Here is a 24,729-nt window from a genome sequence, read left to right on the forward strand (position 1 = left end):
TCAATTTGAGGAAACTTTTCCTTGCCCAGTTTGACTCCTAGTATTATTCACATTATGCATCTAAGAGAAAACCACAACACAGCAACTTTCTCAAAGATTTGGTACCGCACAAACTCTTGAAGAGGCCACAGGAGCTGGAAGCACACTTTCTTGGTGCTTATATGCAGTTTGGGAGCCAGCACCAGCAAGGGAAAACAGCTGATTGGAAGCACATCTCCATCTTGGCCTGACTCCTGCCAAAGGGCAGTGCTCCCTAGGCAGGTAAGGTCCTTCACACCAATGCGATACATCTCCGATCGACTTCCAAATCAGATTCACCAACAAATGATGCCAGTACATACTCACAGGTCAGTATCATCGACTATTCATTGCCTGTATGTAGTTAGAAATCTGCTGGCCTGGTAAAAACCACTGCTAACAAAACAATGTCAGCAAAGGCTGCAACACACTCTTGTGAGAGACCAGCAATTCGTGCCTACTGAGGCTCTTTCAGCACAAAGGCTTTTAGAGGAAGAAGAGAGGGAAGGGGGGGAAAAAAGGAGGGAGGGCTCTCGTGTTTCAGGGCTGTTGTCCCCTGGGAACCAAGAACCAAGTGTAGCTTCAATCAAATGCTGACTTCTCCTCCGGGAGCTCAGTAGGAAACCTGATCTCAATAGCTCATGCCTGCCTCCATGCATATAGGCTGGGTTTTCTTTCATACCAGCAATTTGTATAAATAGGAGAACCAATACAGTTTATTGCAAGTGGGATCTCAGAGTAACGGATCTAGAGATATATTTCTGTAGCTAAAATAAGACAACCTTCAACTGCCTGCTCCGGGCAGGCCACGCCGCAGCCGCCCCCAGCTCCACACACAGAACTCTGCCGTGGGCACGGCACAGCCTCCTACACATATCCCTGAGCCTCGCATCCTCCCCAGCTGGCAGCAGCCACCTTGGCTTGGATTTTTGTGCAATGCCAGGTTACACTTCCATTAAAACGCTTAGCTCAGGAGATCACTTCCTGCTTGCAAGTATTGTTCCGGCTTCCCCTGTTGCCCACAGCTTTAGCCAGAGCTATTTCTATCCTCACCCACTGGGCCGTGGAGATCCCAGGAAGCATCCACCCCTGGCCTGCCCACAGCACAGAAGATCTGCAGGTGGAGGGCAAGTAAGTCCTCCAGGCAGACCTCAGCATAACTTCGCATCAGGCTGCTTAATTCTGCACGGGGTTTTGCTAATCCACTTTGTGCTTAACTACTGAAATGGGAGGACAGGTAAACACTGTCTGGGGAGCACAACCAGGCCAAAGCAAGGTGAGCCAGGGGGACCACGGCCTGTGGGAAGGGCTTCCTGCAATACGCAGCTCAGCCTCCTACTGCTTTCAGCATGCTGAAAAAGCTTGGAGCACAGCACAACCCAGCACACTAAGGGGTGTGGGAGCAAAGGGGATTTCCCAGGGATCAGGGATCCCTGTAGGATCTCTCCATACCCAGAAACTTTCACATGGAGAAAGTTTGGCTCAGGGAGGGAATTTACACTTAGAAAGAAGAGGAGCTCAGCCCGTCCCTCCTCATGCCATTAGCGAGTTCTCAGTGAATTTCAAGGAGAGCCGAGAAGCTACCCCTCCAGCTTTGATTTCACTTCTCTGTCTCTACCTGCCACCACAGATGAATTCCTTAGTCAAGCCATGACCAAGTGAGCCCCAAAAAGCTCACTCATCCTCTCCAGAAGACCCCCAGCTGCAATCCTATCCTGCTGCTGGGGAGCATAGGGGAAACACAGAAGTGATTGAGTGACAAGCAGCCCCACAGAACCTGGTCCAGCCACGCCATTGGGCTATCCCAGGAATGGTGTCTATGGCCTGTACAAGTGCATGCATACTTCTTCCTGCTATCAGCTGTGCCAGGCATCAGCTACTCTGATACTCCCATGGAGGAGGAGATCTGACTTTCACAACTGAGGATAAGAGACACAAAAGTTTTGTAATATGTAAATACTGAAAGACGTACAAGGCTGCTAGGTGAGGTATTCCCAAGAGTTAAATAAACACCTGGGACAAGAGAAAGAGCTACTCCAGCTGAAAAATGAAAAGCAAAACACATTCTGGAAGAGAAAGGTCAGAGTGGCAGCACTGGCATGATGCAGCCCACCACAGGCCATATGGAAGTGCGCGGAGAACAACCCCACGGCAGAGCTGCATGGGTGTGGAGATTGTGGGAGATTGCTTCAAGAGGAGCAGGAGCTGTGGAAAAGAGAACACATTTGGCTGGAAGCACACTTGCCCCTCCTGGCCAAGGAGCAGGCAGAGGAAGCACAATGCCAGGCTTTCCCGGTGCAGGCTCAGCCACCGAGCGCAACCTCCCCCTTTCCCCAGCGCTCTATTGAACACACTCAGTTCTTTATATGAGCCATTCCCAGTGTGGCTGGTGGATTCTGCGCTTTCCACTTTAATTGTCTTATCCAAATAAAGCTTTGTTTTCCTTAGCACGACAATCCCAACATTCAAGCCGAGATTTTCATTGGACAGAGGAGATATTTTATTCTCCGATTGTTTAGAGAGTCAGGGCTTACACGGAACAGCCCCGGCTTGTGTTCCTCTGCTCACAATGGGGTCTTTGCAGCCCCAGCCTCCCTCATGTAGCTTCATTTTTCCGGAGTGATCGGGATGAGAATCCTTTTTGTCTGAATTTCATAGCTTTCCAAGTCTACCCTAGACTTTAACAAGTCTTTTAGTTTGCACCTAGACAATAAATTTAGTTTAATTTAGCTTCCGGTCTTTAATTTTAGCAGGTCTTCTTTTTGCATGCAAATCAATATGGCAATTACCATCTAAAAGCTCGCCCAGCCCCAGGTCAATGTAAATTGATCATTGTCCGCCTTCTACAAAATAACACCGGGAGTCTGTGGTGCATAATGAGATTATACTGGAAACTGTCTTTCAGATCACAAATTATATTTCATGCTGTCAGGATCTTCTCCAAGTGGACTTCCTTGCATGCCTAATCACATGACACCGAATCTATTAGCTCATGAGACAGGTTTGAGGTACAAGGAGCTCTTGCAGGCAGAGGGAGAGTCCCAAATAATTCAGACAACGTTGCAGGGAAACAAGCAGGCAGGTACTGAAGCACACTCTAACTTGCTAACTTTTCCAAGTGGTGGAAGGAGGGGGGGGAGCGGGAAATCTGCTCGGCCAAGCACTGCTGTCCAGCAAACAAGGGAAAAACCAATTCCCCGCTGGAAAGCAGCAGAATTTTCCTCATTTACAACGAGTTCTTGGCCTCCTCCTTTCTGTCCCCACCTCATTGGCCCGGCCATTCAAAGAAGGGCTGGCTGCCCACTCCGGAGAAATCCCCACAAAAGACACGCTCCCCTGGGAGAGACACCCCTGCCCTTCACAGCCTCGGGACCCGAGCAGGTCGGGTCAGAGGGACACATCGCTCCGGAGCAGCGACTGCTTTAAGCAGGCTCCCTGAAAGGCCAGGAGGATTAACGGGAGCTGCTCACGCCCAGGGGGACTCCCCCTGCCTGCAGCCCAGGCCTGTGCGCGCTGCCTCCCGCGCACACACACAACACACGCGGAGCCACAGAGCTGCTCCGCTGGTTAAAAGGGGTTTGCTGGGCTCTCCCCAGCCAGCTGTTTGGCTCCACCACTTAGGCTAGCACAAAACCAAGAAAGAGGGGAGCAGGCCCTCTAAAGCAACACCAGCCTAAGGAAGCATTCAACTCAGGTTCATGCTCCTCTTTCTAAACCCCCACTAAAACGTGATCTATTGCACTATTTGGGGGAAAGATAGCTCATCACACATCACCTGTGCAACTCAACTGCACTGCAGTTGAGCCCACATCTTTGTCAAGACGTGCAGAAATCAGAGCACATCTCTCCTCTCTGCCAAGCACAAATTTACTCCAAGGGCAGTGTGGCTGCTAGAGTTACGACCTGAGCTGGAGCAGGCTTTTTGCCCATCTTTGCAGGGGACACCCACCGGTCAAAGTTGAGAGACCCTTTAAACGACAGCCACAGATTGCTAAGACTACTTTGGTATGCACATCACTCATTTTGGGCTGTGGTGGCCTGGGTCCTTTTCCTTCAGAAACGGAGGCCTGAAAGCATGTCAACAACTTTGTCTTGTCTCGCAGCAGCACAGATTCACAAAGTTTGCTTGTGTGGACTGTGCAGGACTATACCTGGAGTTTAGTCTCCCTGCCTCTAGCATCCCTGTTAGGGGATCCTGGCTACTTTAGTAACCTTTTAAAAAGAGAATTGTCATGAGGTTGGGGAAAAAAAAAACAATTTCACACTGCTTGAGAAGCTGCAGCTCTCGGCACATCCTGGTAAAGGCAGATGCAGTGCATGACAAGGAGCCTGGATTGTCCACCAGATCAGGAATAAAGCCAAGGCACCACTATTGTTTCAAGACCCAGTCCATATTTGGGCATTCAGTTCACACATCTTAAGTATTGCTTTAAATATTAGAATAGAGACATTTGCCAATGTGGTTTATAATACACTCAAATGGGAGAAGTAATTGCTGTTCAGTCTCAGATTACTAGCTTGGTTTTACTGATCTTGTTTGGGGGGGAGGATGGGGCAGGGGGGAGAGGTTAGAAGAGAGGGAAACCCTGTTGAGTCTGTTTGCATTGGTCTCTATTAGATATGCAACAAATCTGCCATTTCCGGCATTGCTTCTATCTAATTAGAGATGTATTTAGATGTGACGTGTAAATGAGCGCTGAGGTGCCTGCTGCCCTAGCTGCATGGACTACTCAGAAGCATTTCCAGTAGTGCTGTAGAGCCCGGAACCAAGGCTCAGACAAAGAGGAATGGGAATGGTCTGCACTGCAGGCGAATCCAACAAACCCAGCTTTTATCTATCGCTCTAAAGCCTTAACTGCTTTTAACCTGTACCGCCCAGGCTTGCACGCCACAATTGCATCTCATCCACCAATGATGGCTCAGTACAAAAGGAAGCACAAACGCATGAAGGAGCTGCAAATAACTGCTGGCCCACCCAAGCCCCAACCGGGAACCCCCTCTCTCCACCTGCCCTTGCATCCCACGAGGTCTGCATGCCCCCTTGGGCTTGCAGAGCCCCCAAGCCAAGTATGTCTGGCTTCTGCATGCACTGACACAGGCCGACGGCTGCCCCACACTGAAAGCATACTCGTGGTCCCGTGTGGCAAAGGCCGCCGAACTGCCGGGAGAGAAAACTGATGGGACCTGAATGCAGCGGCGGAAACTCGCCACCGCCGCGGGGCCGGGAATCACCACCTTAGTGCTTCCACTGCAACACGCGGGAACGGAGGGAGAGTGGGGGCCACGGGAAGGCCGAGGAGGGCGGACAGCCGCCCCGCCAACGGTGTTCTCCCGCCGACCGCCGCAGGAGCCCCTTCGTTCCCGAGCCTGAGGGACTGCGATGGCTTCCCCGGCCCCGCGACGGCCTGACCCTGGCGCCCAGCACTCTTCGGAGTTTCCAGAGAGAGAAGACTCTTGGGAACGAAATAATCTGGCGCTCGCCTAGTGAACTCTTCCCCTGTTGTGGGAAACAGCTCCTATAAAGCCATTAGATGGACGGGGCAACGCCTGGGGCCCGAGGCGCGCTGCCTTGTCCCTCCCGGCTCCGGCAGCATCCCTGCTGCCGCTGCTGCTCCTGCAATCCCCCTTCCGGGCCCGAGCAGCCATCCCCGATCCCCTCTCGGCTTTAAGGGTTAACAACCATCGCCACCAAAAAAAAAAAAAAAAAATCGCGGTGACCTTTTCCTCTCCGACTCCCCCACTCTCCCTTTCAGGCTCCAGTTCCTGAGCTCGCAGGGAGCCTGAGCGGCTGTCTAGACCGATCTATCACAGACGGACAAACAATACCAGGAGAAGCCCCTGCCCCGTCCCTCAGCCTCCACCACTCACCTTAGAAATGGCGAAGAACAGAAAAGTGACCGCGATACAATCCTCCCTGGTGTATTTATAGCCTTCCACACAGCCCACCTTCATGCCTGACAAATGAGATTTTTGTCTGCTCTCGCAGCGTACGCTCCAATAAACACACATTGACTTTTTTTTTAACACCCCCTCCCCCCTTTTTTTTTTTCGGTGCCTGTTTGTTTTTGGTAACATTATGGGCTCATCCCTCCGACCTCCGGGCAGTCGAGAGCCCACCACGCCCGTGAGCTAAGGCAGGTTTGATAGCCATGGCGGGAGGGGCAGGGGGGGAAGTAATCAGGAGGGAACCCAGCCGCTCGTTCACACGCAACCTCCCAACCTGGAAACTTCAACGTCCGTATTCATCACGCCCCTTCACACCCAGCCCCCCCTCACCTGGAGTACTCCCGTGCTCCCTGCTCCTTGCCAGCCCTCCGGGTTGCGTATTAAAGAGGTATACGGGGCGAGGAGCCGGAGGTCCAATGCTGCAAAAGGCTGGGGAATAACTAATGAGCTGTGCAGCCCATTGATCCGGTGCATACTTCCTAATTAACTCTGAGTCACCTATTTGTGACAGCAATTCAAAGAACTGCACCAGGGATAAACTGCAACCCCGGCGCGCGAAGGCAAGCCGGGGGGGCGGGGGAGGGAGGGGGAAGGCGGCGGGGAGGGGGGGGGGGGGAGAGGAATTTGCTCCTAATCCTCCTAAAAGCAATTAGGGTGAGCGCTGCGCTGGCTACCTCTCGGGAAGGAATGAAAAGAAAAAACAGGGACTCGGACAGCAGAACCGAAAGGAAAGAAATCGGTGTGTCGCAAGCGCGACGGCCCCGGGCTTCAGACAGATAGACAAGCACCACCGTTTCGGGGACGAAAACGGGCGAGAACCGCGGCCGAAGGACGCAGAAACGCCGGGCTCAGTGGGCAGCGACGCCCACGAAGCTGCGGGAGAAGCGCGGGCGGCGGCGGCCCGGGCACGACGGAGCCACCGACGGGAGGCGCGGAAGCTGCCCTGGGGCCCGAGATCCCGCACCGCCCACCCGCTCTCGTCCCCAGCTTTGTTCCCAAGCGGCCCTGGCGGGGCTCGACTGTCCCCGGCCACCCCCCGCCGTAGAGCCAAGGGAGAGGGCGGGGAGGGGGAAAAGAAAGTTAATAGAAACCTTTGGAAAATCCGGGCTTTGCTACGAGGCTGAGGCTATGTGGTGCGGGCTGGGCTCACACACACACCCCCCTCTTTTCCTTTTAATACAAACACGAATACAAAAGCTGCAGGCTCCAAAGAGCAGATGAAAGCAATGAACGGAGTTTCTGGAAAAGATTCATTAGTGGGAATTAATGCTGCGAGGAGCTCCGAGGCGATACCACTAAAGCCAGTCCCCACACTTTGTCAGTTTTACACCGCTCACTACGGTCCGGCCGCTTTTTTTTTTTCAGTCGGGGGGGGGGGAAGGGGGGTAGGGGAAGTGCTCTTCACTACCCCGCTCCCTCCGCGATCACCAAACCCGGGATCCGACAGACATTGCGGAAACAAGAGGGAGAGAAAGGGGATTTAGAAAAAAAGAAAGAAACACATCGAGAAAGAGGAACGTGAACGCCGCGCAGCCCTCGCCCCCGGACTCTCTCCGTGAACATCAAATGCATGCCTCATATGCTGCGCAGAGACGCCCCACTTGGCCCCAGCTTCACAAAGCAGCCTCCGCTGCCTCGATGCCTGGCCGTCCCCCCGCCCCCGGACGGCCCTTTGATGGCAAGCCTCGAGCCTCCCTCCGGCTCACTCTCCAACTCCAAACTACATTTTAGGGCTGACTAAACTTCCGTGTCACGCCGGACCTCACGCCAGCACAGCTCCGCGCACGGGAAAGCCCCGGGCCGCCCTGCCCCACGTGCACGACGGCGCCCGCCCCGCTGAGGCGGAGGGAAGGGGAGGCGGGGGGGGGGGGGGGGGGGAAGAGCGGAGCCCCAGGCTCTCCTGGCGAGGCGAAGGCAGCCCTTAGCTGGCTCTCCCCGCCACTCACCTGCCCGCTCCCTTCCGGACCGCCCGCTGCTCTCGGCGGGTAGCGCGGAGACCAGCCCTCCCGGCGCCGTTCCCGCTCCACGAGTCGGCAGCGCCGCTGCTCGCTCGCTTCATCCCCAGGGAGCCCTGCACAGGCGCTGCCCGGCGCCTTCCCGATCGCAAAGTGCAAGACGACGGGAACACCACCACAAGCGCACCGGAGCCGACAGCGCGATCGGCAGCTTCCACCTACGCCGCCCCAGACAGACGTTTTTACAAGCAACTGCCTGCAAACTTGCCACCGCCCCCCCGCAGCCGCACCGGGAGACCCCTCTCCACCCCTTCACCGCCTCCCACTCACCGACCGAGCCTCGCTGCCCCGCGCCGTAACTTTCGGCCGTGGCATCGCCGCTGCGCTGCCGTTCCCGCGGCGGGGCCGGCAGACCCCCTCGGCCGCCCGGTCACCGCGGGACCCAGCGGAGACCGGGCGCTCCCCACACGGAAGCTGGTCGCATGGCGAAGTACTGACCTTCCCGTCGCGCCGCTGGACTGCGGCGTGTGCGGTCCGTGCTGTGGGTCCCCACACCGTCGTCTCGCCCTGCTGCTCTCCTGGGAAGGGCAATCCCGCCGAGGGTGGCGGGGAGAGGCGAGAAAAGTTTCCCGATCGCCCTCCCCCTCTCCGTGGATGCGTGTACCACGGCTTGCCCCGGCGCGGACGGGCCGATGAGGGGTGCGGAAAGGCAGGGTGCTGCAGGACGCGAGGAGCAGGAGCGCGGCCGCCGCCTGCGCCGAGGGGGCAGGTGCCCGCTGAAAGGGCTTCGCCTCTCGGCTAGACCGGGCTCAGCAGCGGGAGCGGCAGCCCGCGATGCTTATTCCGGCTGCCGGCTCTGGTTTGGCAGCGCCATGTTGCTGGTTTGCTCCGGGCGAAGTTCCTGCGCTGGCGAGCGCGGCTCTCCCCACATCTCGCCTGCGCCGCCGTCTCCCGTGCCCCGGCCGCCGCGGCTTTGTGTGTGTGTGTGGCTGGGGATTTAATTCTCCTCCTCCTCCTCTTCTCCTCCTCTCTCTCTCTTTTTCTTTCTCTCCCCCCCCCCTCCCCTCTTTAGTCCGCCGGGAAAGCCGCTCTTCCTCACCTTGCCGCTGGGAGACCGGGCTCCGTCTGCTGCACGCTGCGCTCCCCTCGCATCCCCCTCCCTCTCTCCCTCCTCCTCCTCCTCCTCCTCCAGCCGCCGCCTCCCCTCCCCTCCCTTCCCCTCCCCCCGGGCAGGCGCTGCACCGAGGGAGCCGCCGCCAGCAGCAGCGGCGGCGGCAGCAGCAGCAGCGCCGCCACCGCTTTTTCCCCTCTGTAAGTTTCCCCCTCCCCGGCTGCGTTTTCCTGCCCAGGCAGGACTTGCCCGATATTCACTCCTTACCCTATCTGATTGATTTCCCCCCCCACACTGTACCGCCAGCCCCTCGCCTTCCCTGCTCCCCGTGGCTGGCACAGGTCGCTGCAAAGCTGCGGCGCCCCAGGGGAACTCCGCGCTCCCCGGCCGGCAGGGAGAGGAAAGCCGCCCCCTCCGCACACTCCACACCCCCCACCCCCCACCGCCGATATTCCCCTCACTCGCTACCCAGAAGGCCAGTGGAGAACCGCAATTACCATAAAGCTCCGCTCACTCCGCTCCGCCAAGCTGTCAAAATCCCGGCGGCGGCGGCAGCGGCGGCGCTGGTAGATATTGCTGCGAGGTTCCGTGGCGACTTGCACCGTAGTGCCACCTCCCGCCGCCCCGATCCACCCCAGCACCTCCACCGAACGCCCCCGTCCCTTCCACCCCTCTCTCCCAAAGCGCGGTCCGCCGCACCCTGGATTCGCTGCCCCTCCCCGAGTTACAGCCCGCGCCCTTACCCAGAGCCCCAACTATGGGTTACCCCCGTCATGCAAGGGCATCCCCTCTGCTTCGGGACCCGCAGACGTTCTAACCCACGCAGGGGACACAGGGCGCACGGACCCTTTTGTCCGCAGCCGCCCACTCGTGGAGGGGTTCCCCTGCCGATCCAAATCTGGTTTCCATTCGCTTCCCTGTAACTTCGTGTGGTCCGCAGCTCAGATGTACTGATTTCCTTGATTCCCCCGGTCAGGTTCTCTGAGCTCTGAATCGGGACGGGACAAAAACGGCCACTCGTTTCTCAGTGTCCGCATTGAGCGGGGCGGAGAGGGCGTAGGGGGAGACCTTATTAAAGCGTGTTTTCGCCTGATGCGGTTTCGGCAGCCCTTAACACCATTTTTACCGTGTCTGAACTGTGTGGCAACGCGGGGTGGGGTGGCCACTGAAGCGTCGTTTCCCTCCCTGGTATTTCTACGGCTGCTTTAAGATTTCTGTCCGGGTTGTAGAGCCCTTTAATCTCCGGGCTGGTAGTTATCGGCTGCATCTATTTACTTTGGCAATGCAACTTTTGGCTGGGCTCAACTCGTAAATTTCACGTTCATAACGCCCATCCCCGCCGATACTCCCAAGTTCCGTCTCACGGAGCTTTCCGGGGGAGGCCCAGGGGCAGCCTCGGCCGCAGGGCCAGCCGGGCCCGCAGCCCCGTAGCTCCCCCGCACCGCTGGCGCCTTCCCGGGGAAGCGAGAGTTTCGTCGCCGGCGCCGTATCGAGCCCTTCTGGCCGCCCCTCTGTGTGGGAGCTACTGCCAGCCAAACACCAGGCGATTAACGCGGACAGTTCGCCCCGGGGGAGACTTTTAATCGCCATGTTTAGGACCCTGTAGGAAAAAGGCTGCAGAGACGCTGAGAGCTGTAAAAGCTTTTCTCGCCGAGAGCACGCAAGAAGCAAGCAGGGCGGTTAATATTCAATGCCGGAGCAGGACTGCCCGGGCTGCCTGCCCTCCGCCGCCGCTGCTTATCTCCTAAGAGAGAAAAACGGGAATTCCCGAAAATTGTCCCTACCAAAGCCTCCTCCTCAAGTAAGGAAAAAAAAAATCGAGAAGTTTTTTAACGAGACTCTAAGCCACCTCGAGGGAATTGCTAGATGCTTGGGGACGGGGACGCATAGAGCGCACACACACTCGCACATGTAGACTGATCACGGCCAAAAGGTTGGTATGGCACTTCATGAAACTACCGTCATAGGCCTTCGGGTTTTCACTACGACTCTCCTAAAAAACTCTCTCTTCTCGAAACAGAAGTGAAATATCCACCATCTGAAACCCGAAACTCCATCCACACCGCTCGGTTTCCTCGAAAGGGAGCCCGGAGAGTGGCCGAGTACGGCCGCCGTGCTGCAGTCCTGCCATGCCGGCCACCGGGGCCCCTGCATGGCTCCCGGCAGTGGCCCGGTTTGATTCCACACGGCATCAGGCCACGCATCTGAAAAGGCTCTCACACGTTTTTTTTTATCTCTGATAACAAGCAGACAGACACCTGGCCTATTACTCTGTAAAGCTATTTTTGATAAAGATGTTTTAGGGCTAGACATTAAAAGTTATTAGACTGAACACACGTGAGTTACAGGCACGCAGCTGGACGAAAGACCTCTGTTGTGTAGGATTTAAGTTCCCCCTTCCTAGGGAAAACCTCATTAAAATTGCTTCTTTCGTTAGGAAAGAACTAGTGTATGTCCTGGGGAGGTAGACGCTTCCCGGCAGCATTGATATGGGCGTTATTTTTCCCCGCAGGTCGGGATCCGCAGTGCCATGGGCCTGCACTTGCATGGCAAAAGTCACCCACTTCCCTTCCCCGGGGCTGAAAACTCCGGATCACATGTGTGCATCTGCAGCTCAGGGTTAAGTAGTTTGGAATGTCTTTTTTTTCTTTTTTTTCCATTAACTAATAATTTCAACTTATTTAGCAGTAAACTCACTTTGATTTTTAACCGTAGTTAAGCTTTCTTTGTGAACGGAGTTTCCTCCACGACAGGGAGGAACAGACCTGTGCTTCCTTGCCTCTGTACCTTTTTTTGTCCCCGGGATCCCTGAGCTTTGCAGCGGGAAGCTGTCGGCTCCCGGCGAAGACATTGGGGCTTCAGTTCGCACTTCCTGCGGCCTGCCTAGGCCCGGCTGCGCGCCCCGCTGCCTTCCCCTGCCGCGTAACCCCGGAAAATTCAGAGCATGCTCTTGCCTTGCGGATTACCGGGCTGCCTTCCCCCGCCTCCCACACGCCCCGGAGGGAGCTGACCCCCGGGTCAGGCTGCTGCACACTGCTTTCTCCCTGGGAGCGGAGGGGGGGGCTCTACGCACAGATGCTCAGGGCTCCGTGCGGCTGCTGCCTCTGCGGATGCTGCGCCGCGGAACCGGACGAGGATGCGCTCACAAAAACGGCTGCTCCGATAATGCTAAGTACTTAACCTCCTCGTAAAGACAAATCTATTGTTAATGGCAGAATGGGCTTCTCGCGGGAGGCTTCCAAGTGGCACTGCTTTACGCCGGTTCTCATTTACCTCCAGCGCTATCTCTAATCCGAAGCCTATCCCACTCTGCGCCCCGGCCGCGCACCTCAGAAAGCTGAGGGTTAAACTTCAGGAGCAGCGAGGCCAGGCCCCCAGCCCCCTCCACACTCCGCTCCCCTGCCCACACAAACGGCAGCTGGAGCAAGCGGGTCCTCTGGGCACTGGAAATGAGAGAAAGGGGAAAGAGGCGCTTGCGAAGGTAAAATGAATTAATGCAAGCGAGGTGCTCAGACAGCCTGGTGATGAGTGCTAGGAAAAGCCCATAAATAACAGATCACTGTCCTAAGCTCTGAATTGCCCTGCTCGAGTGTGTCTTAAATCAGACCTTTATCATTGCTTATTGTAAGGCTGTTTTTAATGGAAGTGTAGAAATCTGAATAACAAAACAAGACAAGCCTCAATTGGCGTTACACAGGGTCTGCAGCGCTTTCAGGCCTGACACGGTGCCAGCATATTGTTATACCGCCATGCAAACTCCCCGTGCAATCAAGGGGGTTTTGCATAGCAAAAGTACTATAATTTTATTTCGTAGTTCAGGGCTACTCTGTTGACAAGAGATCCATTATTTTCTTTCCCTTTCCCCAGAAGAGCCCGAGACTCTCTCGGTTCATGGTCTAAACGCTGCTTTCGTACAAAGGCGAATGATAAATCTCCCCGCTCGTGTTTGCTTTGCTCTGCACCCTTTCCCCAATCCACAACAGAGCGGAGATGCCCATGGATCCCCCAGGACCCGTTTGTCCTCGGAACGGACAGCTCGACAGGGACAGGCAGACAAACACAAGCACGGCTCAGCCAGCCTCCAGCGGGGAAGCTTGGCCTGCCGACCGCCAACCGCGGCCGTGGAAAGCGCTCTCCTGGCCTGGACAGAAGTCGGTGGGGAAGGCACAGCACTGAGCACACGAGGGCGGCCACAGGGGGACGGTCTGGAGGTACGGCCCCTAACTCGGGCTGGAGAAGGCTGGCAGCCCCGACAGCCCTGCTGCAGGAGGAGGGCAAGCTGGCTGCGAGCTGCCCCCTCCACCTCTCCCACTTGCATACCTCGGCCATTTTGTCTGCTTGCGACACGCCTGTGTGCCCGTACCCCCATACTGCACCCAGCTCCTGCACTGTCCCACTCGGGCAGGGGCCTGCTGCGGAGCGCTGTCCCGGGCGCAGGAGCCAGGCCTGACGGGTGGCGGGGCGGGCATGCCGGCTGGGCTGGAGGAGGTGGAAGGAGGGCCGCCGGTAGCCCCGGCTGCTGTAGGCAGGAGGGAGCTGCAGCCGCTAGGCAAGGCCCTGCAGGGGAGGGGGCGTGCGCCGCACAAGTCTGGAGAGAAGTAAAAATAGCGCCGGCGAGGTTGTCGCTCCCCTCTCCTCAGCCCGGCGGGGGGCAGCCACCGGTGCGGTGGCTCTCGGCTGGGAGGGTGCCGGGGAGACGACAAGAGCCGAAGTCAGACAAAACCCCGGCCAGAGAATGGTACTGGTGAGGCTGAACCTTCGCGTTTGAAGGCGATGCGCCGCAGCCAGAGGCTGCACCCCCTTTTTCCAGTGGGGTCCCTGAACCACTGGTGGGGGCGGACTGCGCCCTGTGCCTGGTCCTCGGGTCTGTAAGGGGCAGCAGCAAGCGGCGGCTCGCCGGAGGCACGGCAGCCACCACGCTCCCGAGTTTAAATAGAATACGGCGGCCGAGGAAACCGCCATGGTTTGAAGGTGTGTTTCTGCAGACTACAGCTTGTATGTTAATAATTGGATACAGTCGATGAATCACCTCCGTCCTCCTTCTGGTTTTGTTTTTGTGTTGTGTTTTGTTTCAGAGGGGGTGGGGAGGGAAAGCCAGGAGACGATGCCGCGGCTCGGCGCTGAATACCAATTCCGCGCCCGGGTTCATAAACACTGGGGTTATTCACTCCGCCCCAGAGGTGACAGCGGAGGCCTCTGCCGCCCTCCGCGCCCCGCGGCTCCTGGGTTCACCGGCGTACGGAGCGGGATTTACACCCCGGATGGAAGACGGGCAACAGCGGGTGGCTCGCCGGGGTGCATACATATGAAATGAGAGCCTGCAACATCAAAGCAGCAGCAGAGCGGGGGCAGGGAGGGGCTCTCGGCGTGTACACGTGTGTACTTTTCCAGAGAAAAGCCCCTAATTTTTCACATTGGAATTTTTCCCCCTTTTCTCCCTTCTCTTCACTCGCATGGCAGACACGCGGAGAGATTCTTTAGTCCTGTACTTAACACTTCACAGTGTTTTTAGCAATTAAGGCGAGAGGGGGGTGGGTATAAAGATAAGACACTTTTTCGCCCTGCAAGTGTGAAAGATAAGATAACAGTAAGCTGGGGCAAAACGTCTGCTTACAACCTCCCCCCCAGCGATTCTGATCGGTCACCTCTTATCGCAGAAAATGTTCATTTCGAAAGCAGCTTTAAAAAAAAAAAAAAAATTCCGTTCAGAAATGCCACTGAAAGCCCCGTCCTCACTTCATCTCCCTGCGCTGGCTTTACCCTTACTCGTCCGTACCCAAAACAGGGTTGGAACTGCTTCGTAACGCGCTTCTCGGAAGACAAATCACGCAGGTATCAGAGGACTGAAACCTGCCAGTCGCCGAGATTATCAGCGCACACAGTTCCGTGGAGCTTCCCGTACCCGCCCTCCCCGTCGCAGGCGGGAGACGCGGTCCTCCGTACTGGCCCCTTGCCGCCCGTAAAACAGGGAGCTGCACTGACGAGAGCCCCATGCAGGCAATGAGTGAGGTAGAAGGAGAGCCTCTTCCCTCTCGTTTATCTGCAGCACCTCCGAAAGCATCGGGGCGGGAGGTATGGAGATGCTCGCCCCAGGCCTGCCCCCAGACAAGCCGCAGGATCCGCTGTCAGCAGCTGCGCTCGGCGTCGAGTCGCTTCTGCTTCCTTCCCCCCACCCCCGAGCCCTCCTAGGCCGCTTCCTACCCCGCGGCTGGCCCCAAGCCCCGCCACCAGGCAGGCACACGCGGAGGCCGCGGGCGGGCACGGCTCCCGGTGGCGGCCCTGCCTTCCGCGGCACCGGGCAAGGCCTCACCGCGCCCGCCCTGGGGCCCGCAGGCACGTTGCGGGAGCCGTACCTCCCTGCCCGCAGGGCAGCGGGACTCGGCGTGCCCACGCCCGCCACGGCCAGCGCCAGGACTATGCACTACTTCCCCGTCCCCGAAGGTTCCCCGCAGGTCAGTAGTTTTCCCCCTCCTGTCCTTGAGCCGTCGCCACCTGCGATAAGCCGGCGATGCCAAGTAGGAAAGGTTTCCCCACACCTCCCCGTGGGTGAGGCGCTGCCGCACCGTGTCCTCGCTGCCCTGAGAAACCTCAGGCACGGGAGGACTCCACACGAGGCAGTGGAATGTGTGTGGCACGGGCAAGCCCTGACAAACCCCTATCAAGAGCTCCGATATCCTGGCCTGGGAGCCAGGATAGTGGAGACCATGCAGCCCTGTCCTGCTCGGTGCTGGAGAGCCGGGGTGGCTCAGCAGGGAGCCAAGACATGGGGCCTCCCTGGGGTCGTCGCATACCCCGGGTCCCTTCTCTGAAACTCGTCGGTGGCACACTCTCGAAGTGAGTGGGTCAGCAGCTGATGACAAGGGGCAAAAAAGAAGACGAGAGCGAGTGAAAAAAAAACACACCCCCCTCCCAAACCCTTGCTTGGTGCGATTACTCATCCACAGAGTTCTCCTAAGTCAGAGAAACTTGGCAAAGTGCCAAGGCCGAGCCGTTAGAACAGTCTAAGGCTTCCCGGGCACTTTCCGCTGCAGGGCTAGGGCAGAAGGCCCAGGCCGGGGCCGGAGGTCTGGGGCAGGCGAGGACTGTGCGTCTCCATCCTCGGAGCTCTCTGCGCTCGAGTTATTGTGGAGCGTTTTATCTTCACAGTCACATCGGCAGCTAACGAAGCTCGGCGGCTGCAGCCCACACGACTTTGGTTCTCTGCATTTATCCTTCAATAAAAGCCGATTCCTTTATTAGAAACAGGAGACGTGTCTCCTACCGCCCCTATCAAATCCCAACTGGCAAGGCGCAGTAGACACCTCCCCCTCATCCCCCCCTGCCCGAGAGGGGCAGGCAGCACCACCTCACGGCCTACGTGTCGTCCCCCCCTCCCGGACCCCCTACCGCGAGCATTCCGCTCACTTTCCTTTCTACCGGGGCGGCCAACGCCCCCTCCCCGAGATTTCCCCTGGGCAGGAGCAGCCGAGGCCAGGCGGCCTCTCAGAGCTGCTGTGTGTCCCCCACCCCAAGCATCCCGCGCCGGCACGGGCGCCTCTCCCCACTCCGCCAAATCAATCGCCCCCACTATGCGTACCCACACGACTTTCTTTCCCCTGCATTTATCGTTCAATAAAAGTCGTTTCTTTTATTAGAAACAGAGGAGACGCTTCTCCCACAGCCCTCACCTCATGCCCCTTCCGCGGGCACAGCCGGCGGCCCCCCTCCCGCATCGCCCCCCGCCGAGCGCCGCCCGGCCCGCCCCACCCCCCTCGCTCCTACCACTGCCGCCCCCTAAAAATAACAATAACAGTAATAACAATAATAACAGCCGCCGTCCCCAGCAGTCGCGGCAGCCAGCCCCCCCCTCCACCGAGCCCAAGCCACCCCCTCCCCTTCCCTCTCAAATCCCCCATTACCAGGCGCAGCCAACACCCCCCCGCTCCTCGCCCGCCTTTCCCCAGGCGCAGCCAACGACCCAGCAAATCCCCTCGCCAGGCATGGCTCGGCCCCCGCCCGCCTCGCAGCCCCCTCCCAACCCGGGCACCGAGCAGGTCTACACGGCGGCTGCTTGTGCAACTCCGATCGGAGCTGGCGCCGCCGACACTACCGGGCGGGGAAGGGTTTCCCCAGCGCCGCCGGGAGAGCTGGTGCTCGAAGGATGCCAGCCCGCTTTGCCGTGCCGTGCCGCGCCGTACCGTGCCGTGCCCCTCCTCCGCGCCGCGGCTGCGGGGAGCGAGCCCGGCGGAGATCTCCCCGCTGAGGAGGGGCCGGGACGGAGAGCGTTCTGTATCGCATTAAATTAATCGCCCGGCTCCGGAGGAGGCAGGTGATTCTGCCAAACACAATGAGGGGTTTGAGCGCCGCGGAATAAAGCGCCGTTCATGGGGCCGTGGGCGGCCGTCCTCGGGTCCCTCGCGGGATCTACGAATCCCAGGGGAACCCGGCGCTGCTCCCTGACACTGGCCTCAGAGCACCCCACCCTCACCCTCGAGATGGATAAAGAGTGTGCGCGGGAGGGAGGGAATGGGCGAGCAGCCGTCTCTGCAGGGGGGAGTAGGAAGCCCGAAGAGCAGGAAACGGGCTGCAGCCAGGTCCCCACCACCACCGTGCCCAGCGTCCCGGGGGCAGCCTCCTAGCACGAGGGGCTGCGCATCAGCCTCACGCAGGGAGGCAGGGGCCGAGAGGCAGGGATGGCGCAGCCCGCCGGGCAGGGCAGAGCGGTGAGGAGCGCGGGGCCCCCGGGCGGCCCCGGGGCGGGTGGCGCTGCCCGGGTTCAGGCGGTGGCAGGCGTTGTTTTCCTCGGTGAGCGGAGGAGGAGGAGAAAATTTCCGGGTTTTTAATGAGGGGGTGCAGCAGAGCTGAGCGCTGGGATTACACGGCGCGGAGACAGAGCTGCGGGCTGTGTGTGCGCGTAGGGCTGGTAGTCTCCGCCCGTCTGCCTGCTAATCGCACGTTTTCCGCTGTTAAAAAGAAACCGAGACGCTGTGGCCGAGCCCAGCGCTGTCTCTGTGACTGTGACATGAAAAGATGGCGCTCTCTCCCCTCCCCCAGCCTCCCTCTCGGCTTACACTTCCTCCCCAACAGCTTTTACCTTCCAGGTTTTTTAAACCCTCTTTTCTGCCTTCATTCCCCTCTTTTCCCCGGGCCGGATACCACCAGCTTCCCAGCCCTCGGTTGCGACCCTTTTTTTTTTCTTCTTCTTCTTTTTTTCTTAATCTCTACCTCGCGATTTTCACGTCTCCCTTTTCACGAAAACCTCTCTTTATGTCTCATTCTTTTGTGAACTTCTGCGGCTAATGGGAGGCAGTTTTCAGGGGATGGTGGGGAGTGGGCGTGTGAGGAAAAGCCGGGAGGGAGTTACCTAGTCCCTTCTCCCCCCCTTCCATCTATTTCCTCCCTCTCCCCCGAGGCACTGGGGGCAGGAAAGCGAGCGGGATCGAGGCGTGTGCCTATCGGAGTGGTAGGAAGAAGGCTCTGGGAGGTACCTGCCCGCGCCAGCAACCTGGTCGCGCTGCGGCTGGCCCCATGGCCGCGGGGACCCCGCCGAGGGGGGTCCGTGGCGGTGGCGCGACGGGAGGCGTCCCCAGCGGAGGGGTTTACTTATATAGAAACGTTCTACGGTGTTGGGCGCACTAAGGTAGTCATGGCTCCCGGGACTGCCCACGGCCCTGCTCCGAGGCAGGAGGGCTTCTCCACCACCTTCCACGTAGCTCCCCGAGTTCATCACAGACTGCTCCACGTGCTAATTTGTGTAGGGATTTTTGTTGTTTGTGTGTATGGTTTTGTTTTTTAAGCCTGCAAATGAAATTCAGTGCCGCTCTCTCCTATTTTAGTGTCTGTTATGTTAATTTCACTTAGCGCTGGGGCGCTGCTCGCCAGAGATGCACGAAGGCCTCGGAGATTAACTGCAGTCTCCTGCTCGGACATTTCTCAGCCAGAACCGAGTTGCGAGGGGCTGCCGAGGACGATCTCGTGTGATTTCGGGACGTGCTGCTGCCGGCCGGCCTCTTTGAATCTGGGGCCAACGAGTCTTGGCTGGAGGTCAGGGTGGCAGCAGCTCTCTGTGCGCCCTCAGATCTATTTGCGTAAGGATTTGCATTGCGGGAGGACAGGTATTTTTCCTCCCTGTGGATGGTAAAAATGCAAAATTAGCTCTCCTGTTTCTAGGCAGAGACACCACGATTACGTGATCTTGCCGAACCTGTCGGTTGTGCTTTCTGGAGCGGCAGGGAAACCGGACACCTTTATCAATGACTCCCAGAGCCGTTCTCCTGGGTGCTCGCCATATTTATCGCCATCTAACCCCATGCAGCCCACAAGTGCCGTGTCACAGCCCCTGCCCTGCCTCACCCGGGGATCTTGGCTGTGCCCCACAGAATTACCCGGTCTCACCACAAAGAAGTGGGCATGTGTGGCCTTCCCAGACGCGTCCCTTCTGCAGTGCCTACTTCATCTATTCGTTATCAGGGGACGGCGTGTGGAGTGACTGAGCCTAATAAGTTGTCCACTTGTTCATTTCAGGGGCATTGATTTCTGGTTCCAAGGCACTCTGTTCTAGCACTGGCCACAGCTGCGGGGCATTTCGCAGCTGGTCTTTCGCCTAGACAAATATCAGCGAGAATGTGAGCGTTATTAGCCACATAAATAAATCATTAACGTGCACACAAATGTTATTTTAGCATAACTTCCAAGGAGAAAATATCCCGGCGGGGTGAAGTGGAGAGGCTCGTGGCGTTGCACCGGCCCATGGTCGCTGTCCGTTCCTCCCCGCCCCAGCCCGGGCACGGAGCTGGCAGGGACGACACGGTTTTCCCTCACCCGATTGAACATTAACAGGGCCGACCCGCCGTGACACGGCCGTGGGGCCTTGCCTCGCAGACCTTTGTCTGCTCTCCCGAAGCCAGGCGGGGACGCCGGGCGCTTTTCTCCCCAAACGCGACGGCACTAATGAGATTACCGGCCGGCTGGCCGCAGCTGAAGCTGCGAACCAGAGCCCGGCCCGGCCCAGCCGTTGCGCCTCTTTCACGCGAAGTCCACGGTAGAGACGACGTTTGCTTCTGGCCTCCCGCGAAGGGCTGCTGGCTCCCCCCGTGCCCGAGCAGCGGCAGCCGCCGCCGCCGCCCGGACCGCGCTACCCCTGCTCCGCGGAATCCCGCGGGTGCCAGCAAAGCCCTGCCTGGGAGCCCTGCCAAGGCGGTCTCGCTTTGATATTCCGCACCACGGCCGCTCCTCCGCTCATCACGCAAATGCAAGCTTGCCCCGGCACTCTCCGTAATAAACACTCAGCGCATTTCGCCGGGCTCCCAAAGTAAATATTGTATCTGAGGAGCGGGGCCGTGCTGGAAAGCTGAAATCTTCCACTTTTTTTTTCGCACTTAGCAACCGAGTGAAGCGTTGTGCCCTCCCTTCCCAAGCCAGGCTCAGTGTGATTTACTTTCTGGTTGCGAAGCAGATATCCACTTGTCAGTTCAAGGGCAAGACAGAAACTGTGCAAGCGGAGTCTTGTGAATGGAAATCTGCCGTTTATGAGGTTCTGCTCCACCACCAAAAGCTGCCCTCAGCACCTTTGTTCTGACATGCAACTGCTTTTATCCACACACCCCCACCCCGCCCCAGCGACATCTCCGTCCGACCCTTCCCCGTCTCACTCCTCAGTTGGATTCCAAATCTTTTCCTGACTGACCCTGGAGAAAGCGGGGGGGGAGGGGGGGGGGGGAAGGAAGGGAGGGCGGCAGTGGGGAGGGATATCAAGAGAGGTTGATGATAAATGACATGGCAAATGATAAGAACCGAAGCGACAGCAAAAGCAAACAGAAGTGGTCTCTGCTCCCTCGCAGGGCCTATCCCCATGCGCAGCCATGGGAGCTGTACTTGTGCTGTGAAAGCAAGGTTGGCCTCCACAGGCAGCCCGGCTTCTCCGGGGCGAGATAAACACATTTCGGTCACGTGGCGAGCCTATACGGTGCCATGCTCCTATTTGCCTTCCCCGCTTGCTTTTCACAATAACATGCCATCCGCCAGCCCGCTCCGAGGCTAACCTCACCTCCCTGGCGACCCGCCAACCCGCCCGAGTCCGGCCATGCGGGGAGAAGCCGCGGTTCCCCGGGGGAGGCTGCAACCCCAGCCATAGCTGGAGCATAGCTAATACGAGGTTGGGACAAGGGCTGGCGGCTTCCCGGCTTGAAACTGGGGCTGTCTGCACCCGAGTGGGAACAAGGGCCGGGGCTGGGCACAGTCCCAAGACGAAGCACGTTGAGAGCGCAGTGTCCCCCCTGAGGGGCGGGGTTGTGGTTCGTCCGGGGACTACAGGTGCGGGGCATGTGCAGACGGTGTCGGCTTCGGGGCAGGGGAGAGGCCGCCTCTCCACGAGCAGAGTGGGCTCCGCAGCGAGAAAGGGAGACCAGGGCATCCACAGTGAGACTCCAGCTTCGCCGCTTTAAAATGGCTGAAAAGGGTGTCCCCGGACGTGCCCATCCAGGGGTGCAGGCGGCGGGAGTGGCGGCCAGAAGGAGCGGAAGGCTGGAGCTGGCCAAGTGCCTCCCCCCGCCGCCCTTCCCCCGGCGGAGCGAGCGTGCCGTTTAATCCCTTTATCCCCGCTCGCTGGTGGCGGTGCGAGCCGCCAGGCCGGGAGTCACCCGCCATCCGCCCGGGAAGGCGACGTGCTGGCTCTGCGACGCAGATGTTGCCGGGTGGGAGCAGGGAGCTGATCCCCACCGGCACTGCTTTCACAACCGCAGCCGTGGGTGGGGGGATGCGGCCCTCGGAGAACCGGGCACTGCTTGGCTGTGCACCGGCGGGGTTCTGGCCCATCGAAGCTTCAAGGGCTCACTGCCGTCAGGCACCGGGGCCGTACCCCAGCACTCCGCCCAAGGCCTCGCTGTCTATCCGGAAGGGTACGGTTTGCAGCCCCTGTCTTCGGGTCCTCGGGGCTCTCGGGCGAGGCGTGGAGCAGCCCCCGGTGCAGTACCCAGGTTGGGCTGTGCCCCTCGGCTGCTCCTGTTCCGAAATCCGGCAATTATGCAAATGCTCGAGATGCTCTCCCGTTTGATCTGAACTTCCTCGGATTGATCCCTTCTCATTACGGAGCGTGGAGATGCCTCTCGGACGTGTAAAGTGAACTACAGGGCTCCTTTCATCCCCTTTTGTTACCCGCACCGGACTCGCCTCTCCAGCCCCGCATTCCCCAAACGCCGGGAAAGGGGACGAAAAGGGGCGCCCGGGGGAGGCGGCGGGACGTGGGATCAGCCCGGGCCGCCGGTTGTCATGGCGAGGCCAAGCGTCTTCCCAAGTTATGTGCGACTAATGGGTTTGTGCCTCGCTCCGCTCCGAGTTCACCTTTCCCCTCGCTGCTCGGCTCCCCGCCGACCTCCCCGCCCGCGCACCGGGAGGCAGCGGCTCCCCCCGCCCCGCCAAGCAGCTCGCCGAGCCAGGGAGCCTTGGTCCCTCTGATTCACTGCTTGCATAGTAGACGCTGCGGGGTTGAGAAGCAGAGGCGGAGGGAGGGAGGACTCCCGCCGACGAGAACGCAGTCCCCGGGCGACTTTAAACTCCATCTTTTGCTGCGCGCCCTACCACCTCGTGTTTCAGTTTTGATAACGGAGACTAATGAGGCACTGAATGTATCAGAGGTTTAGTATGTCCAAGCAACCGTGGATGTGATTTTCAAAACTCCCGAGAGCCGTGGCTGGGGATTTTTTTCCTTCTTTTTTTTTTTTTTTTAATTTTCTTTTTTTCTTTCTTTCTTCTTTCCTTCACAGAGATATTAAAAAAGTTTGTGCTGTCTTGAAAACTGCTCCTCCTGTGTAAGAAAAACATTCTGACCATTCGCTGGAGGCCATTTTATGCAACCTCGAGGAGGTTAATAGCTTGCATAATTTCAAGAATAGCAGATGTCTCCTTAATACCTTTTTCCTTTTCCCTGCCATTCATTCAGACAAGCCAGGATCTCTGTAGGCCAAGGGCTCCTGTGACAGACAATGGATTCCCACCTAGTGAAGGGGCCTGCACTAGAAAACGGATGGACTTCTTCCCTGCGCTGCCCATGCACGATGCTGAGAGAAAGCCTGTAATGTGTCTGTGAGACAAAGGGATGCATGTATGTGAAGGAGAGCATGTAGTAAGGGGGCTACCTTGAATACATAGGTTGCTTTTTTTTTTTTTTTTTTTAATTTTTCTGGAATTTGCAGTTTTCTCTAGAGAAGAATCAGCAAATGCACTATTAATGAAAGTGTGTCACTGCCAAACAAAGCCGAGCAAATGGGAGAAGAAGAATTATTTGAAGCATTTTTAAAATGTTGTCATGTTTGTTAACAGCTGCTTAACAAGCTCTTGCAAAAGAAGGTTTATTAATTAAAAAAAAAAGAGAGAAAAGAGAAAAGAAAAAAAGGCAGCTACCCCCCTGCTTACTTACAATTAAATGATGACAGCTTATAAAGCATTCCTTCAAGACCTCCAGTAATATCAGGGCTCAGGGGACTGGAAATACCTAATTCATAGATTTTTTAAACCAAGAACGGACCGTTATGATCAGCTGGTCTGACATGTCATGGGCCAGTGAATTTCAGCCAGACATTCTTGTATCAGACTCATAAATTGTGGCTGAGCTTTTAACTTGGCATCCAATCTTGCTCTGAAGACTTTTAAGTAACAGAATACCCACTGCTTGCCTCAGTTGTTCCAGTGGTTGTGTCCCCTCACTGGTTTAACAAAAACCCAAAACAACAAAAGCACCTATATCTGCTCAGAATTCATAGAGCTTCATTTTCCAACATAGGATCTCATTATGCCTTTGTCTGCTACATTAAAGATATCTCCACTATCAGAAATCTCCCCATAGAGACACTGAAGGCACTTAAAGACTATGATCAAACCAAGTCATAGCCTCCTCTTGGATAAATTAATAGATAGGATTTCTTCAGTCTTTTGCAATAAGACATGATTCCTAGACCTTGACTCACTCTTGTAGCTGTTTTCTGACTCCATATTAATTTGCCAATGAACTTTTAGCATGCAAACACCACAACAGAGCTGGACATATTATTCCAGCAGTGGTCTCATTCGTGTTGGAAGCATTAATGGCATCATTAAGCTTACTTGTTTAAAACCCTATGCAGATTACCTTTATAGATAGCCTTAGCAATAGTGACTTTATTAAAATCCCATTTAAAAAGTCATGCAGGCTACTGTTATTCATCAAATTCACAATGCTGAGCATCATTTGAACAAAGTGCAGAGTCACCTTAGTTTTTCTAGCTGGGACTTTTTCAGTGATCCTTCAGCCCTAGCCTTCAGTAGGGCTTCCTTTATTTATTTATTTATTTATTTAAATTTAATTTATTTCTTCTTTTGTCTGGAGAAGCAAGTGCTTCATATTCTCACAATGGCACTAGCCCTGGCCATGCACTGAGGAGCTTTGTCTACTACATTATTGTCTGTTTTCCCTCTTCCTTCTTTACAATGCCAAAGCAAAGTTCCAGCAAGACTCAAGAATAGTTCAGTCCTTTCAGTGGACATAGTGGGGCTCAGCTTTGAGACACTCCTCCTCAGTTCACAGTCAATTTCCGTGAGGGCTTCTTCAACCATGGCAAACAGTCTGCTTTCACACCTGAGCCTGTTCACCATCCACCTTCACATGAATGTCTGTTTCAAAACACGGGCATTAATCAAGGTAGAGCCGTCCGCTAGATACTATATGAAACATATCCTCTGACAAAGAAA

At 56.9% G+C, this 24,729-nt stretch overlaps 1 protein-coding gene across 6 annotated transcripts in view; it reads right to left on the minus strand.

The window, feature by feature from the left end:
* The window catches only part of BCOR (BCL6 corepressor), a 59,554-nt gene extending 50,474 nt beyond the window's left edge, over positions 1 to 9,080 (minus strand). For 4 of the 6 annotated variants that reach the window (XM_068155090.1, XM_068155092.1, XM_068155091.1 and 1 more), the window contains exon 1: positions 8,418 to 9,043. The gene's annotated coding sequence lies outside the window, so the exon portion shown is untranslated. Of the gene's footprint in view, positions 1 to 7,910; positions 8,144 to 8,417 lie in introns of those variants that run through there. The other 2 variants (XM_068155088.1, XM_068155089.1) reach the window with 2 other exon arrangements.
* Between the last annotated feature and the right edge of the window lie 15,649 nt (positions 9,081 to 24,729).

This window comes from Melanerpes formicivorus, unplaced genomic scaffold (assembly GCF_026170545.1).
Source record: "Melanerpes formicivorus ecotype bairdi unplaced genomic scaffold, bMelFor1.0.p_v2 SCAF_30, whole genome shotgun sequence".
NCBI classification, from domain to species: domain Eukaryota; kingdom Metazoa; phylum Chordata; class Aves; order Piciformes; family Picidae; genus Melanerpes; species Melanerpes formicivorus.